The sequence below is a fragment of the Eurosta solidaginis genome, chromosome 3 (genome assembly GCF_040869045.1).
Source record: "Eurosta solidaginis isolate ZX-2024a chromosome 3, ASM4086904v1, whole genome shotgun sequence".
In the NCBI taxonomy this organism is placed as follows: Eukaryota; Metazoa; Arthropoda; class Insecta; order Diptera; family Tephritidae; genus Eurosta; species Eurosta solidaginis.
Genome location: NC_090321.1, coordinates 180,436,786 through 180,455,951, shown reverse-complemented (window position 1 = coordinate 180,455,951; position 19,166 = coordinate 180,436,786). Strand labels below are relative to the sequence as shown.

Below are 19,166 nucleotides of genomic sequence, written 5' to 3'. Positions count from 1 at the left end.
TTTGTTTAACTTCTACAAATCAAAGCTACCTTCGCCACTATCGTTTCCTACGCCGATGACTGCACAATAATGGCCACAGGCCCAGGCCCACAGATCCATGAGCTTTGCAACAAAATAAACGGCTACCTCACTCTCTCCAGTTTTTTTCATATCTTGCTAGCAGTACTTGGGGTAAAGATAAAGAAACGCTCATTACCACTTACAAAGCAGTTGGCCAGCCGATTGCATGCTACGCGTCCCCGATATGGTCGCCAGGCCTAAAGATTACTCACTGGAAGAAGCTACAGGCCTGCCAAAATACTGCCCTCAGTACCGCCACAGGTTGTCTTCTTATGTCTCCAGAACACCATCTATATAATGAGGCGACATAACTCCCCATTAGAGAGAGAAATGAAATGCTAACCAAACAGTTTCTGTTGAATACCCAGAAACCTGGGCATCCCAACAGACATCTGATTGATGAGCCAACACCGACGAGTGGCTTAAGGAGTCATCTCCGTAAGCATTATGAGGAAATACGGCACATGAGAACACAACCGTATGAAACCAAGAAACACAAGCAGGTCCTCAGGGAACTCCACAAAGAGACGTAGGACCTCTATTCCAGGAATTTCCCGGTGAATCCTGTACTCAAAAAACAATACCCAAAACTTGCAGAAGAGGAACGCACACTCCCTAGGGAAATGCGAGTCACTCTAGCTCAACTTCAATCTGTGTACTGTAACAGGTTAAACTCTTACTTATCCAGAACCAACGCCGACATAAAAAACATATGTCCTATTTGTAACGTGCCCCCACATGACACCAACCATCTCTTCAACTGTATTGTGGAACCAACGCCTCTAACACCCCTGTTATTATGGTCCACAACTGTTGAAACAGCAAGTTTCCCTGGACTCCCGTTAGAGGACATTGATGACAATTTGTGATCGGTCGCACCTATTGGATGGGGCGAAGCACTGCGAAATTTTTATATTCCATTATCACAAATAAATGTTTAATGATTTTTGTAGTAATCCAAGTACTCCTTTCAATAAGTACTCATATCACGCTCTCATAAAATACCCATTGCCTTAAAAAGCTCTGTGTGACCAGTTACTGTACACCAAGCAAACAAACTCTTCGCGCTCTGTTTGATGTATTTTTATGCTTCAATTGACGTAGCGTGCTCTAGAATTTGTTAATGCTGGTTGTTGTGCTGGTAAACGAGTACACTCGCAACTAAAAAGGCAGAAAACATTGATGAAATGCAAGCAGCATTATCAATTAGTAGTTCTGGACGCAGAAGAAAGCCCCAAAAAATTCAGAATATAGAAAAAATCACACAAAATACGCAAGCACTTGGATAGGTCCTGAAATACCGATATAAAATATGTATGTACAAAGAAAGCTTGAATACATATATGTACATATATTTTGCGGCGCTCCCTTTTTAAATGCAAGCAATTTCCAAATTTTCTCACGTTCTTCTATCTTACAAGAGCGTTGATTTGCATATTAAATTTTATGTTACGTATACGCACTGTCATTCTTCATTTGCGATGCAATTTGTTGGAATTTCACGAACAACATGCAATAACCCAACGCAAGAGATGCCTAGGTAGAATAATCTACAAAACTACATAAGACGAAAATGGTACTAGAACTCAAATCAGAGTCCCATTATGAACAAAACTTGTCTCGATCCGAAGATAAGGTTTAATTGTGAAGCTCAATGAACGGGGGAATTCAACGAAAACGGATTTTCGCATAAAAATACAAAAAATTGGCATGATCCATCAAGCAGGAAAAGCGTGGATAGAAGCGCTATAATGAAAAATAACTAAGATCATGTGCAAGTCCAGCGGCTTTATACTCACAAAGTTGTTCATATCTCCAAAGAGAATTGTGGCCAAACCAGGTACCGTCCGTAACAGCGAATGTAAAAAGTGTGGGCTGCAAAATTAAAGGATTGTGGATGTTCTCTGTTCATGTCCAACGCTCGCTAGCTCAAGGCTATTAGGGACGGCAGATCTCGAGGCAGTAATGGAGCTAGGTCCTAGAAAACTTCTAGGCTAACCTAACTAGCATAGTCTCATGCTAACTTGACAAGAGTTTTCGGTCATTTGCCGTACAAGTTTCGGTTAAATTTTCGATTGGGGCATCAGATTCGGCGTCGGTTTCGATCTTTTTTATCCTTTTGATTCTGCTTTCTCAGTTCTGATACAATTTCAACTACGATTTTGGACCTGTTGTGATTCCGAGTTCTTGTTTCCCTTACGGTTGCCCTCTCGGTCCAATTTAGCTTTGTCTTGGTTTCGTTTCCAGTTCGGTTTCGATTTTTGTGTGGTTTTGGTTTCGACGCCGAGTTCCGTTCCATTTACGGTATCGGTTTCGACCCCTTTGGACTGTAGATTTGGTTCTAGTGTTGATCTTCGGTTTCTACTTCTGTTACTGTTTTGTCCTGGCTTCTGTTATGGTCTCAGTTTCGGTTCTAGCTTTAGCTCCGATTTCGGTTCCTCTCGTGGTGCTGGTTTTCGTTCTGGTTTTGGCTGCCGTTTCGGTTCCTATTTTAGTTTCAGATTCGGCACAGGTTTCGGTGCAATTCTAGTACCTGTTTGTCCAGGTTTCATTTTGGGGTCCAGTTACGGTTCCGGTTTCCCATCCTTTATACTCCCTTCTGCTTTTCTCCTCTTCTTTCTCGTACATTTACTGTTTGGCGTCTGATTTCGCTCATATCAACTGCACCTTGCACGTACGCTTAAACATACTTTCGTAATTCCCTCATAACGTTCCCAAAAATGTTTAATCATCAGACATTTGGCCGATTGGGTAACTTTGACTACTACAAAAAATTCGAATTTAGGTTTTAAATATCTTTTCAAACTAACTGCCTCTGATTTACTCGATTTCCAACTTTACAAGCCCGAAGAATACACTGCTTGGTTTTAAGCCATTTCTATATTATGTCGTAAATTCTACTGCTGCCTTTACAGCGACCCGATATATATATTTTACCTCCCATCCCCAGAGCCACATGCCCGCGAGAAGTCTTTATTTAATTTCACTTTTACAGCCCAATCATTTTCACTGCAATAACTTTTGTTAACAGTACAAAACGAAGGTTTCCTGGCATACACATAATGGCTTCCATATGTACATACTATGCCCCTATTCATGTGTGTTTGTATGTGCTTGCGAAAGTTTTGAATAATATTTTTTTATTTCTTCATGCATTTTTGAACCATTTTTACAGTTAAATCTATAAAATTTTCAGTATTCATATATATCAATATGATATGCCGTCGCCTTGAAAATCAGTAGCTTTGCCAACTGCTTCCAATGCTTCATAAGCAATTGTATGGACTTTCACGTCCAAATTAGATCATTCCGTTATTGTTGTTTTGTTTGAAATTTAGTACTATATGCTACTAAAAACAGCAAGTTTGTGCAAATTGATTTCCCAATGGACTTTTTCTTCATACTTGCTTGAAAGCATATCTTTAACTGAAGCTTTGCTTACAATTCGAATCATTTTCACTTCCCTGAAAATGTTTATTAATCGGTTGCTTGTGTTCAAAATGAAACTTACAAATTTTGTGAATTTTATTTTTAGTAGAGTAACATAAATCCAACCATAGCCATTTATGGTTCGAGTTGTTGACTTTTAATAACTTCAAATCTGTGTTGTTGTTATTCAAAATTTAAGGAAAATTCATATACAGCTTTCCTATATAATATCTGGTGACATTGGATATATTTCTGAGAAACATACTTCCTTTGTTCCAAGAAAAAAATTATTATATGGGTCATATGTGATTCATACATGACTCAAATATGACTCGTGTATGACCCAAATACGTTTCATATATGATTCATTTATGTTTTATATATGACTCACACTAGGCTCAGATGAGACAACCATGATAATGAGGGAAATTCTTGTATTTTCGGCGTCTCAATAAGCTCCAATAAAGCTTAAAGCCCTCCAAAATATAGACCCAAAAATAGTTTTACAACGGAACTTTCTCAGGGCTTTTTCATAGACCTCAAAAAACTACCTGTTGAGGTAAAATTTAAATGTAGAGCCGATAAGGTACGTCATGAATGGAAAATATGTCCCCGATGCTTGCTTACATAATCAGTTCGAATTATGCTCTCAGTGAGCAGCTGCAGTAGTGATGTAATCATCAACGGTTAGCTTCGCATGCAACTTCTAGACGGCAATCTATTCTTGGGTAACTAAATCCACTTTCTTCGTTACACAGAAATGTAATTTTGCTCCCGCAAGGTAATGGTTCGCGTCGATTTTTGGGCCTCATAGAGTGTGCACACCCAGGGCTCTGGTGATATTTTTGCCGCCGACCACAACGTAATTCTTTGACCATGTAGTAGCTGGTGTATCTTTTTGTGCTGATACCTGGTACTGCAGATGGACATACATATGTAGTTATTTCGAGACGTAGCGAACTTAGTAAACCTCAATCCATTGGGAAACGTTATATTGTGGAAACTAAATTTTTGTAGGCACAAAGACCGCTTTTGTGGCATGAAACTCCTTAAGTGAGATATTGATGGAATGTCCGGGGCAGTCATCGTATGTATTTTCTAGTTTCTTGCGCGTAAGCGAAGTCTCGCAGCATAGTCTCTTTCCCACCACAAAATTAGCATCGTGGTTTCGACCAATGCTTTTGTCCTCATAGCCATTGTCGTAAATGGCACCCTCGCACCATCTACCATTGTGCTTTTCCCTTTCCCTTCCGTTCCTGCCCCTGTAGCTGGTGATAGCAGCCTTTGCCTGCAACCCTTTTTACGCAATACAACTATTTGTGAGGCTCATAGTGTGACAGATGCTCCTATAGTTTCCCCTATCGTGCTTTAAATATGCTAGTGTAAATTTGGAGCTGAACGGCTCTTGGTGTGCTGCGGCCATGAAATCGTACTTAGTTTTTGATGTGTGTTTGAACCCTATAAAAGAAATTTAGGGCGCAGGCTCCTGAATATTTTATTCTAATTGTGTTAAGAAACTTCAAGGTAACTAAGAAAAAAATTCAATTCGCTGTGGAACATTAATATTTCGTAATTGTTCAGAAGAAAACATTACAATATATTAAGTACAGTTATTTGTATGCATATAAGATACTTTGGCATATAAAAATAACATCAGCATACAAAAACACACACACAAACAATGAAGCTCAGTTTTACTACGTACATATGTACAAATGCATATTTTTGGGATTTTCATTACTTTTACAAACAACTTCAAATTTCCTTTGTGATTCCCGCGGAAAAGTAATACCGTATAGGTAGGTAGGTTGAACTGGCCGGTCCATGAGGACCTCACATAGACTGATTGAGTCCGTAGTGTTACCAGAAGTTTGTTTTAACGACCAAACTGAAAAACCCTATCAAAAACCAGGACCTATGTTATAAAATAACTCCGTCCTCTTGGCAAATACTAGAAGCTTCCTAGGACTTAAGCCACTTGCTGCTTCTAGATCTGACAGCTGTATCACTCCTAATAGCTGGAGTCTTAGCCTGGCAAGTGCAGGGCACGAGTACAGAACGTGCTCGATCGTTTCCTCCTCCAACCCGCACTTCCTACACCTGCTATCACTGACCAAGCCTAATTTAAAGGCATGTGACGCCAGAAGGCAGTGTCCAGTCAGAATACCCGTCATGAGCCTACAGTCCTCTCTTTTTAATGATAGAAGCAACTGTGTTAGTCTAAGGTTGTAAGACCTACACATAATCTTCGACACTTTACAGCCCCGCGCTTGAACCCACGCCTTTTCTGCTTGGTCGATCATGTCCACCTCTCGTCTTCGCTTAATCTCGCCCAATCAAATTGGGACATCTACGGAGCAAGCTTCAAGGGATGCACCCTTTTTAGATAGTTCATCCGCTTTTGGGACCCAATATAGATGTATGCTTCTCCCTGTCCCGATTCTCTCCAGAGACTGCTTACACTCTATTATTGCTTTAATTGCTGATTGACTGTCAATATAAAAGTTAACACGGTTGCAGCTTAAGCTATTCTCTTCCAGGGTTTCTACTGCTTTGGTTACGGCTAATATTTCCGCTTGGAAAACGCTACAGTAATCCGGCAGCCTGTAGGGTCTGCTTATTTCCGGATCAGCGCAGTATACCGCAGACCCTACTCCTTCCACTACTTTGGAACCATCGGTGTACACATGTATCGCCTCGTCCGCCATTTGCGCACACTTGCGCCAACCGTCCACCTCTATTGTGGCCTTAAGATCTCCCTCGAAGCGCAGATAGGCAATCAGGTAGTCTGTTCGTCTTGTGAATGATGACGCTATACTACTATGGCCATATGGTCGGCGCTCAAGCTGCCCCGAAGCACCGAGCCTGGTTGCGGTCGTTAACGCTTTGTTCTTTGCGACCAGGTCTACAGGTGGGATGTGCAGAATGGCATACAGTGCAGCCGTCGGGGTTGTTTTCAGGGCTCCCGTAATGCTAAGCATCGATAGTCTGCATACCCCCTCTAATTCTTTGAGGTATATTGTTTTTTGTGTGGCTTTCCACCAAACAAGAACTCCATAGTATAGAATAGGGCTTACAATCGCTGTAAAAACCCAATGAGAAAGAGAGGGCGATAGGCCCCACGTACACTCCAGCATTCTTTTACATGCATAGAGTGCTGTTGAGGCCTTCTTGACCCTCTCCTCCTCGTTGAGCTTCCATGACAGCTTACTGTCTAGGATGATTCCTAGATATTTTGTGCAAGGTTTCTCCTGTAAGGTCACCCCTCCTAACTTAGGCCTGGTCCAATTTGGGACCTTGTACCTCTTTGTAAACAAGACCATATCCGTCTTCTCCGCATTGACTTTCAAACCGACATTAGATGCCCAGGTATGAATATCCCGAAGCGCCCGCAGCAGAGGTGATAACACCCCTCCCTGCAGCGTGCCCCTGTCCACTGATTTCGTGGCCTCGTACAATCCCCATTGTGATGTAATCTTTCTGCAATTTTACATGCAGCCGATCTATCTGATTAAGGCAGGATGTACTTTAATGTAATCAAGACCATCCATAATCGCCGATTTTGCAACATTATTGAAAGCCCCTGCAATGTCCAAGAAGACTCCTAGAGCATACTGCTTATATTCCAGGGATTTATCTATGCTTATTACCACCCTATGCAATGCGGTGTCTACCGACTTGCCTTTGGTGTACGCATGCTGTGTTGTGGAGAGCAGCTTTCCATCCACGTTGGACTTTATGTACACATCTATCAGCCTCTCAAAGGTTTTGAGCAGAAATGATGTTAAGCTAATGGGTCTATAGTCTTTGGGATACACGTGACCGATCTTCCCCGCCTTTGGTAGAAAAGCTACACGAGCAGTTCTCCAAGAGTGCGGAACATGATTCAGTCTTATGCACCCATCGAATATTATTTTAAGCCATTCCACGACCGCCCTGCTTGAGAATTGTAGCATGGCCGGGAATATACCATCTGGGCCCGGCGATTTAAACTTAGAAAACGTCTTCACTGCCCACTCGATCTTGGTATCGGTCACCAAGCCCGGCACCACTAGCTCCGTGATCGAAGTGTGAGTGATGTCTGCTGGTTCTTCTAAACCGTCTCCCGATGGGAAATGTGTATCGAGAAGCACCTCAAGGGATTCCTCACTATCACGTGACCATTCCCCGTTCTCTTTCTTTATTAGTCCCTGGACTATGTTTCCCTTTGCTAGGACTTTTTTCAACCGTGCTGTTTCACTGGAGCACTCTATGTCCGTACAGAAACTTTTCCATGAGTTTCTCTTCGCCCTGGTAATTTCACGCTTGTAGATCCTCAGTAGATCCCTGTACTCGTCCCGACACGCTTCGCTTTCCGGGGTCTTTGCGAGTTTAAACATTTCTTTTACCTGTCTTCTTAGAAGACTCAGCTCATTGCTCCACCATGGCGGCTTTGCTTTTCCTCTGAATCTTCTTAGAGGGCAAGCTTTGTTATACGCAGTCATAAGCGTCCTTGTTAGGAATTCATTCGACTCCTCCAGTTCCTCTACATTAGCAACCTCTTTGGGTTGTCCCAGTTTCGTTTCTACATGTTTCTGGAATTTAGTCCAATTCGTTGCCCTAGGGTTTCTAAAGGTTCCTCCCTTCTCTACCCTCTTTAGTGGGATGCTGAAGAGAAGGATGGTCTATCGAGAACCATCCAATCATACCTTGATATATCACGCTCGGAGCTCAATGTAATATCCAGAACATTGCTGGATGTTGGACCAATGTATGTAGGAACATTTCCCCTGTTGGCTATCTGCAAATTGGTTTGCAGGATGTAACAAAATAGAGATTCGCCTCTCTCGTTCGTATCTGCTCCTCCCCACGCATTGTGGTGCGCATTTGCATCTGCGCCTATGACCAACCGCCCTTTGCGCCCTTCCTCCTGTACTAGCCTTTTGCACTCCATCGGTGGAACCTCCGCAGCATGGGCCATGTAGCAGGACGCCAGGATAAATGCCTGCTTATTCTTTTGCTCAACGGCCACCGCTACGAGATCCTCGGTGGTGTAATTAGGCAGCATATATGAATGCAGCTGTTTCCTTACCATTACTACAGCTCGCACCCGTCCTTCCGTTTGTGCGTAGTAAACGCCAAACCCGCGCGCGCTAAGTCCAGAAACCTTTCCTCCCGATGAGAGCCACGGCTCCTGGATCAGCGCCACGTCAAACGAACCCTCCTCAAGGGTTAGGAGGAGTTCGCTCGACGCCACTTTACTGTGTTGGAGGTTTATCTGTAGGACTCGCAGCACCATTGGGCTGTTTGTCCCCCTCCAGCACCTTCGTCTTGACGTCGTCGTCCTCCCCTTGCCCTTTTGGTTTAGAGTATTCGAGCCCCCTTCAGCCCCTCGTGAATGTTGTGCCGTGTGTTCCTCTGTGCGAGTCACAGCACCATTTAGCGGTTGGTCCTCTTCTAGCACGTTCGTGGTGACGTCGGGGACCTCCACCTGTCTTTTTTCCCTTAGGCTTCTGAGGTCCTTTTCGACTTCGCCCACTTCCAACGTATTAGGATTTTTATCCTCGGGACTTCTTTTCCTGAGTCGCATGTAAATTTTGCCAGTGCCAAAGGACATTTTGCCAAGCTGCGTGTACAGAATATCCTCCGCCTGCTTGTTTATTTGGAAGATGTAGAACTGACCATCCTCGGTAGGCCGAGATACAGTAAGTACCTTCCAATCCTGTGTCGGTATGTTCGGATTCTGATTCTGCAGAAGTCGCAGTGTATCCTCCGACTTCATCACGCATGGTATCCATACCTTAACTTTTGGTACCGTGGGGATTTGCGCTTTATCCACCACCTCAAACCGCGCGTTCGTGCCTTGCCTTTGGAGGTTTGGAACGACTTCCTCCAGCCACAGCAAGCTCGCGATGTTGTCGCACGCTATCATCTTCACACCATTATACCATCCCCCCGAATCAAAGGTTGGAAGGGGCTTACTTGGTTGTTCCCGCATCATCTTAAGCATTAAGCTAATAAGCTCCCTTTCCACAGATCTCCACCTTTCAGTAGTCATTTGTCCGAACGGACTGCTACGATCAACCAGCGCCACAGTCAGTGACTGCTTTGCCACATCACTCATCTTCTCGGGAAAAGCAGGAGTCTTAGTGTTATCTCCCTTTAGAACTCCGAGAACACCGGAGTCTTCGCGTTAACTCCCTTTAGCGCCTCCGAGAAAGCCGGAGTCTTAGCGTTATCTCCCTTTGGCTTATCTCCTACTTTCGTAGTTGGAACTTCCCTCTGACTGGCAGCTTTCGAGGTAGTTGCTACCTCGCTATTGGAACCCATCTGTCTTACAGCTTTGGGCCTACTTGTCTTGTCTATGCGACTGCCCTGCCTCGCGGCTCTAGGACTGGGTCCTTTCTGCCTCTTGAAAGCAGGCTTGTCGCCTTCTGCCGAACGTTGCCTCTTCATTCTGCCATTCGACGCTTCTTCTTCCTCGTACCGGTTGCAGAACCGAGGGTTTCTCGCAGCAAACCTTTTGAACTGCCTTCGACCTACTTCTACCGCTTCATGGGCCCATTCCAAGCGCTCGATCTCCACTTCTGTTGGGTCGACCACTGCTCCTAAGCGTTGTACAATTCTTAGTGCTGCACGGTACTGCGAGAGAGCTCTTTTACTTCCTCTGCTCCGTACCCTTCTCCACTCTTCTACTCCGTTTTCATTTGTGTGCTTCTCCAACACGGAGTTCATTGAATCAGCACTACTCTCGCTCCCCGAGTCCGACGCATCGCTTAATTCGTATTTGTCGTCCTTGGATTGCGACTCAGTCCTCCTCTTTACATCCTCCTTATTACATTCAGGTAATGAGTTGTTCATCTTGGTCGTACGACCACCTGCCCGACAAGGCGGGCTCAGCGGTCCAGTATTATATACGGGGAAAGAACCGTCCGCCACAGCAGCGCCCCTTACTGCGGTAAGGCCATAAATACTTCCCGAGATGGCCCGGTATCGGGAAGGCTCCGTTCGAATACAGCCGAATTTATCCCCTGGCTGCAAATCGTCCAATAGGCACGGTCCGCATAACACCCTGGATTAGGGGGTTGGCAGTTCTTGGTCACCGACATCCCGCCGCCCTCCTATGAAGCGAAACGGCGTAGATGTCAGTCCTAAACAGCTCCGCCTCATAGTCGGGCGCTATGGAGTTCGGCTAAGCCCTCACACCAACGACAAGGTGCCTACCCTAGTGAGGGTACCGTATAAATGCGAAGTAAAAATGTCGGTCTTTATCTTGCCCCTTCTTGTCTTTTTTTTTCAGAGCATTAATTTCATTTTTGTTCAGCTTTTCCATAGCTTGTCTCGTCCTTTGGGGATTTTATATACGCCTTGCTTTTCAGTTGGCGCGAGTTAAATGAAAATACTAACCTCCTTGAACAGATTTTCGCCATTACGGCTGCTTTTTTTTATTCTTATTATATTAAAATAAAGTGGGTCAATTCACAGCCTTATCATAATTTGCAGAAAATAAATTTGGTAAGAGTATAAAATAAAACAAGTAAGGAAGGCTAAGTTCGGGTGTAACCGAACATTACATACTCAGTTGAGAGCTGTGGAGACAAAGTAAGGGAAAATCACCATGTTGTAAAAAGAACCTAGGGTAACCCTGGAATGTGTTTGTATGACATGTGTATCAAATGGAAGGTATTAAAGAGTATTTTAAGAGGAAGTGGGCCATAGTTCTATAGATGGACGCCATTTAGGGATATCACCATAAAGGTGGACCAGGCCTGACTCTAGAATTTGTTTGTACGATATGGGTATGAAATGAAATGTGTTAATGATAATTTTAAAAGGGAGTGGGCCTAAGTTCTATAGGTGGACGCCTTTTCGAGATATCGCCACAAAGGTGGACCAGGGGTGACTCTCGAATTTATTTTGTACGATATGGGTATCAAATGAAAGGTATTAATGAGTATTTTAAAAGGGCGTGGACCTAAGTTCTATAGATGGACGCCTTATCGAGATACCGCCATAAAGATGGACCAGGGGTGACTCTAGAATTTGTTTGTACGATATGAGTATCAAATGAAAGGTGTTAATGAGTATTTTAAAAGGGAGTGGGCCTTAGTTCTATGGGTGGACGCCTTTTCGGGATATCACCATAAACGTGGACCAGGGGTGACTCTAGAATGCGTTTGTACAATATGAGTATCAAATGAAAGGTGTTAATGAGTAGTTTAAAGGGCGTGGGCCTTAGTTCTATAGGTGGACGCCTTTTCGAGATATCGCCATAAAGGTGGACCAGGGGTGACTCTGGAATTTGTTTGTACAATATGGGTATCAAATGAAAGGTGTTAATGAGTATTTTAAAAGGGCGTGGGCCTTAGTTCTATAGGTGGACGCCTTTTCAAGATATCGCCATAAAGGTGGACCAGGGGTGACTCTAGAATTTGTTTGTACGATATGGGTATCAAATGAAAGGTGTTAATGAGTATTTTAAAAGGGAGTGGGCCTTAGTTCTATAGGTGGATGCCTTTTCGAGATATCGCCATAAAGGTGGGCCAGGGGTGACTCTAGAATTTGTTTGTACGATATGGGTATCAAATGAAAGGTGTTAATGAGTATTTTAAAAGGGAGTGGGCCTTAGTTCTATAGGTGGATGCCTTTTCGAGATATCGCCATAAAGGTGGACCAGGGGTGACTCTAGAATTTGTTTGTACGATATGGGTATCAAATGAAAGGTGTTAATGAGTATTTAAAAAAAAAAGTGGGCCTTAGTTCTACAAGTGGACGCCTTTTCGAGATATCGCCATAAAGGTGGACCAGGGGTGACTCTATAATTTGTTTGTACGATATGGGTATCAAATGAAAGGTGTTAATGAGTATTTTAAAAGGGAGTGGGCCTTAGTTCTATAGGTGGATGCCTTTTCGAGATATCGCCATAAAGGTGGACCAGGGGTGACTCTAGAATTTGTTTGTACGATATGGGTATCAAATGAAAGGTGTTAATGAGTATTTTAAAAGGGAGTGGGCCTTAGTTCTATAGGTGGATGCCTTTTCGAGATATCGCCATAAAGGTGGACCAGGGGTGACTCTAGAATTTGTTTGTACGATATGGGTATCAAATGAAAGGTGTTAATGAGTATTTAAAAAAAAAGTGGGCCTTAGTTCTACAAGTGGACGCCTTTTCGAGATATCGCCATAAAGGTGGGCCAGGGGTGACTCTAGAATTTGTTTGTACGATATGGGCATCAAATGAAAGGTGTTAATGAGTATTTTAAAAGGGAGTGGGCCTTAGTTCTATAGGTGGATGCCTTTTCGAGATATCGCCATAAAGGTGGACCAGGGGTGACTCTAGAATTTGTTTGTACGATATGGGTATCAAATGAAAGGTGTTAATGAGTATTTAAAAAAAAAAGTGGGCCTTAGTTCTACAAGTGGACGCCTTTTCGAGATATCGCCATAAAGGTGGACCAGGGGTGACTCTAGAATGTGTTTGTACGATATTGGTATCAAATTAAAGGTACTAATGAGAGTTTTAAAAGGGAGTGGTGGTAGTTGTATATGTGAAGGCGTTTTCCAGATATCGACCAAAATGTGGACCAGGGTGACACAGAACATCATCTGTTGGGAACCGCTAATTTTTTTATATATGTAATACCACGAACAGTATTCCTTCCAAGATTCCAAGGGCTTTTGATTTCGCCCTGCAAAACTTTCATTTTCTTCTACTTAATATGGTAGGTGTCACACCAAGTTTTTTTCTAAAGTTATATTTTGCGTCAATAGACCAATACAATTACCATGTTGCATCCCTTTTTTCGTATTTGGTATATAATTATGGCATTTTTTTAATTTTTCGTAATTTTAGATATCGAAAAAGTGGGCGTGGTCATAGTCGGATTTCGGCCATTTTTTACACCAATACAAAGTGAGTTCAGATAAGTACGTGAACTGAGTTTAGTAAATATATATCGATTTTTGCTCAAGTTATCGTGTTAACGGCCGAGCGGAAGGACAGACGGTCGACTGTGTATAAAAACTGGACGTGGCTTCAACCGATTTCGCCCTTTTCCACAGAAAACATTTATCGTCCTAGAATCTAAGCCTCTACCAAATTTCACAAGGATTGGTAAATTTTTGTTCGACTTATGGCATTAAAGGTATCCTAGACAAATTAAATGAAAAAGGGCGGAGCGACGCCCATTTTGAAATTTTCTTTTATTTTTGTATTTTGTTGCAACATATCATTACTGGAGTTGAAAGTTAACATAATTTAACTTTTTAAAAAGTGGGCGTGGTCGTTCTCCGATTTTGCTAATTTTTACTAAGCAGCTATATAGTAATAAGGGTAACGTTCCTGCCAAATTTCATCATGATATCTTCAACGACTGCCAAATTACAACTTGCAAAACTTCTAAATTACCTTCTTTTAAAAGTGGGCGGTGCCACGCCCATTGTCCAAAATTTTACTAGTTTTCTATTCTGCGTCATAAGTTCAACTCACCTACCAAGTTTCATCGCTTAATCCGTATTTGGTAATGAATTATCGCACTTTTTCGATTTTTCGAAATTTTCGATATCGAAAAAGTGGGCGTGGTTATTGTCCGATATCGTTCATTTTAAGCAGCGATCTGAGATGAGTGCCCAGGAACCTACATACCAAATTTCATCAAGATATCTCAAAATTTACTCAAGTTATCGTATTAACGGACGGACGGACATGACTCAATCGAATTTTTTTTCGATACTGATGATTTTGATATATGGAAGTCTATATCTATCTCGATTCCTTTATACCTGTACAACCAACCGTTATCCAATCAAAGTTAACATACTCTGTGAGCTCTGCTCAACTGAGTATAAAAAGAGAAATAAGAAAAACACAAGAACACTTCATCAGTTACAGTAAGATAGTCTCGAGTCTTAGTCCAGGGATGTTGACGTTGACAAGACTTGCAGTAAAAGCGCAAAGGACTGTTAAATGTATGGGTATTTCGGGATTTGTTGTGTATTATTCGTACTATATAGACGAATTTTTAGTAACTTTCCTATATAACAAGAGACTGAGACTTTGAGCATACCTCAGAGCTAATTAGAATGCAATATTTAGGATCACAAAGACGTCACTATCAACGACTCATTAATATCGATTTGTAGGTGTACGTCTAGAAAACTAACACTTTTAAGTTATTTGGACTTCGCCCATTGTTTGAAGGTTAACCGCAACCGAGGTAACGTTACCAGACACAACTACGTAGGCTTCTTATCGGTAGCAGCTCATAGACGAGTTATCGGCTTGTTTTTGCCGAGTCATCGTCTTCTTATTGGTTTCCTATCGGTTTATTATCAATAGGTGACAGCTGTGTCATAGATTTTATGTTGAAATTATATAGGCATCTGTTTCAAAACAAACCCATGCGTCGTCTATAACAAATCGATAACACTGTTGTAACAATACACCCATAAGAAATCAATAACTTTACGATCGATAGGTCTTGATAACAAACAGAAAAATTTTCGAAAAGTTTTCAATTACAAATCGATACCACGCGGATATAAAACTAATAGCATTCCGATAACTTTTCGTACAAATCGATATTTTTTCGATAAATGAAATTTTTTTTATTATTAATCGAAAACTTTTCTATATTGCGCCGATAACCCATTGGTGACACTGCGATAACTAATCGATAATTTATCTATACGTTTCCAGCAACAAATCCATAACTATTTGATGGCATATCGATAACTTGTCGGTAAATAATATATAATAAATCGATAACTTTCCGATAGCAAATATTTAATTAATATTTTTTTTGCTAACCTTAAAATTTTTGTTCTTGTTGAGCCATGTTAATTACTCCATATTCGCAAAAGATCCGCTGGGTAACGCACTGGTCAAGATAATAAGAAAATATATCTGTTATTTGGAATTTTGCGATCGTTTTTGAGTGACATTCCAGAGAGGTGGAAACTTGAAATTAAAAACATGTTTAAGAGGCCAATTACAGTTTTACTCGTAATGAAAAACATGGCGCACGGACTCAAATCTTACGAAAAGGTTTGAATTTTGCCATCAACTTTTGAAAGTATTATGCATGGGTAACTTCGAAGCAATCGCTGTGACTGACTAAATATGACGACATTGGCGTCTTGCTCGCAATCACGCTTTCCAATAATCTAGGCCTGTGCTTTTCTGTAACAATAAATTGCTACTAATGCCGCTTTCAATCCTCTTTTTTATTGTTTCACATTTCCCTTGCGATAAGAGCTGTGTTTGTGCCTGAACTGGAATTTAGATAAAAATCACCGAGTCTGAAAAGACACAGTCATATATCAGGTTGTTTTTCAAACATCTGACAACTATAGTATTAACAAAAGGCTGCCTAGCTTCTAAATCCTTGCTTATAGATGAAGAAAGTAATGGACACGCCACTTTCTGTTTCCTTGTCCGGATTGTAATAAAACAGACCTAACAAACTCGCATAGCCAAAACTGTACCAAGGATATGCCTGCAACAAAATTGCCTACACCGTTCCAAGCTGTTGTGGTATAACTCAAGCTCAATCAGAAGCGGGCCGTCATTTCTTAAAAATCTTAAAAAAAAACAGGAAAAGTTGGAGGCTCTTTTTTCTTCTACTCAAAAATCTGCCTCACCTTCAGTTATCGTCTACGTGTGCCCCTTCATATTTAAATATACAAAATATATATAAATATGTGCGGACATGCAAGTCTTGATTTCGTATCGCTTGAGTAACATTTGGAAAGAGAAGAACTAGCAATTTTTAAACATCTCGTCCTTTCCTACATAAACACCGAACCTCCGACATATTTATTCATATAATTTCAGCTTCGTGCTATGCACCCTTAAGTAGCGTAATTAGGTAAATGAATATGAAAAAGTAGACGAAGTGAAGAAAAATACCCATAAGTTCTACACACGTACATATCTACTCACACCGCTCAAGCTTGAATTGTGCGAATCTGAACTTATCTGACTTAATAATAAACAAGTAAGGAAGGCTAAGTTTGGGTGTAACCGAACATTACATACTCAGCTGAGAGCTGTGGAGACAAAATAAGGGAAAATCACCAGGTAGGAAAATGAACCTAGGGTAACCCTGGAATGTGTTTGTATGACATGTGTATCGAATGGAAGGTATTAAAGAGTATTTTAAGAGGGAGTAAGCGATAGTTCTATGGGTGGAAGCCATTTAGGGATATCGCCATAAAGGTGGACCAGGGCTGACTCAAGAATTTGTTTGTACGATATGGGTATCAAATGAAAGGTGTTAATGAGTATTTTAAAAGGGCGTGGGCCTTAGTTCTATAGGTGGACGCCTTTTCGAGATATCGCCATAAAGGTGGACCAGGGGTGACTCTAGAATTTTTTGTACGATATGGGTATCAAGTGAAAGGCGTTAATGAGTGGTGGTGCTTGTATATGTGAAGGCGTTTTCGAGATATTGACCAAAATGTGGACCAGGGTGACCCAGAACATCATCTGTCGGGTACCGCTAATTTATTTATATATGTCATACCACGAACAGTATTCCTGCCAAGATTCCAAGTGCTTTTGATTTCGCCTTGCAGAACTTTTTCATTTTCTTCTACTTAATATGGTAGGTGTCACACCCATTTTGCAAAGTTTTTTTCCAAAGTTATATTTTGCGTCAATAAACCAATCAAATTACCATGTTTCATCCCTTTTTTCGTATTTGGTATAAAATTATGGCATTTTTTTCATTTTTCGTAATTTTCGATATCGAAAAAGTGGGCGTGGTCATAGTCGGATTTCGACCATTTTTTACACCAACACAAATTGAGTTCAGATAAGAACGTGAACTGAGTTTAGTAAAGATATATCGACTTTTGCTCAAGTTATCGAGTTAACGGCCGAGCTGAAGGACAGACGGTGGACTGTGTATAAAAACTGGGCGTGGCTTCTACCGATTTCGCCCTTTTTCACAGACAACAGTTATCGTCCTAGAATCTAAGCCCCTACCAAATTTCACAAGGATTGGAAAATTTTTGTTCGACTTATGGCCTTAAAAGTATCCTAGACAAATTAAATGAAAAAGGACAGAGCCACGCCCATTGTGAAATTTTCTTTTATTTTTGTATTTTCTTGCACCATATCATTACTGGAGTCGAATGTTGACATAATTTACTTATAAACTGTAAAGATATTAAATTTTTTGTTAAAATTTGACTTAAAAAAAAATTTTTTTAAAGTGGGCGCCGTCCTTCTCCGACTTTGCAAATTTTTATTAAGCATACATATAATAATAGGAGTAACGTTCCTACCGAATTTCATCATGATACCTTCAACGACTGCCAAATTACAGCTTGCAAAACTTTTAAATTACCGTCTTTTAAAAGTGGGCGGTGCCACGCCCATTGTCCAAAATTTTACTAATTTTCTATTCTGCGTCATAAGTTCAACTCACCTACCAAGTTTCATCGCTTTATCCGTCTTTGGTAATAAATTATCGCACTTTTTCGGTTTTTCGAAATTTTCGATATCGAAAAACTGGGCGTGGTTATAGTCCGATATCGTTCATTTTAAATAGCGATCTGAGATGAGTGTCAGGAACCTACATACCAAATTTCATCAAGATACGTCAAAATTTACTCAAGTTATCGTGTTAACGGACGGACGGACGGACGGACATGGCTCAATAAATTTTTTTTTCGATACTGATGATTTTGATATATGGAAGTCTATATCTATCTCGATTCCTTTATACCTGTACAACCAAACGTTATCCAATCAAAGTTAATATTCTCTGTGAGCTTTTCTCAACTGAGTATAAATATACAGCAAAGGTTGCGTTAACGGAAGTATTTAGTAGGCAAGACCAGCGCGAAGGTGTCATTTGGGTTAAACACAACTGTAAATGAATATTTACCTGATCCTCAAACCTTAATCAAAATTTGTCTGCTTATTTTATGCAATCCCGTGCATATTCGTAAATATTTATGTAACGCGAAGTGCATTTTCTTTGTTTATTAAATTGTGATATTTACAGTCTATACCGCACCTCTAACCGGCCGCTCAAGTGATGTCGATACCAAATGCTTCACCAGCTGTGTAGCAAGCTTCTTACCAATGCGAATATATGTATGTAGATATTCTTCAGCTTTCTCCTCAAATAATTGTGGTCAGAAAACTAGGTTCTTATCACGTGCCGGCACTTCGAACGTAGATCAGACCTTACGCATAATAAAAACAATATTTTAAAGCTATATACCTCCGAACTTCTCTCCCAATTTTTATTCTGCGATTTTTCCTACAAAATAGCGAACCTTCCTGTTTTATGCCTACTCCGAACGGCCTCTGCTAGGGCAATTCGAATTTCGGTGAGGTAGAAATACATGTGGTAGAAATACACTCGAAGGCCTTGTCGAACCACTGCAGCGAGGCGGCTCCGTTTTAGAAAAAATTTTAGCTATTTTGATGTTAGTGGTCCCATCAGATTAGGCGGGCACCTGCCTCTAAATCACGTATGTGAGGCTTGTTTCTTGATATTTAAATCAGTGGATATATTAGCCTCTTACGATAAAGAGCGAAGTAGGATATAAGTCAAGTGGCTTGGGGATCTTGTAGCAGCTCTGTACTTTTGAGACTACTGTCGCACGCCAATTTCAATACTTTAGGATAACTGAGAGTCGGTGGCGTGACTTAATCAACGTGGGTATCCAATATTCTT

The 19,166-nt window shown here is 41.3% G+C and overlaps 2 protein-coding genes across 8 annotated transcripts in view; one reads left to right on the top strand and one right to left on the bottom strand.

Moving 5' to 3' along the window:
• The window catches only part of NaCP60E (Na channel protein 60E), a 641,026-nt gene that overhangs the window by 184,308 nt on the left and 437,552 nt on the right, over window positions 1-19,166 (top strand). The window lies entirely within an intron of this gene.
• Tpc2 (Thiamine pyrophosphate carrier protein 2) overlaps window positions 1-19,166 on the bottom strand; it is a 535,063-nt gene that overhangs the window by 184,717 nt on the left and 331,180 nt on the right. Inside the window, exon 3 of one of the 6 annotated variants that reach the window (XR_010951158.1) lies at window positions 15,278-15,347. The exons of the other annotated variants lie outside the window; for them this stretch is intronic. The gene's annotated coding sequence lies outside the window, so the exon portion shown is untranslated. The remainder of the gene's footprint in view (window positions 1-15,277; window positions 15,348-19,166) is intronic. 6 annotated transcript variants of the gene reach the window in all.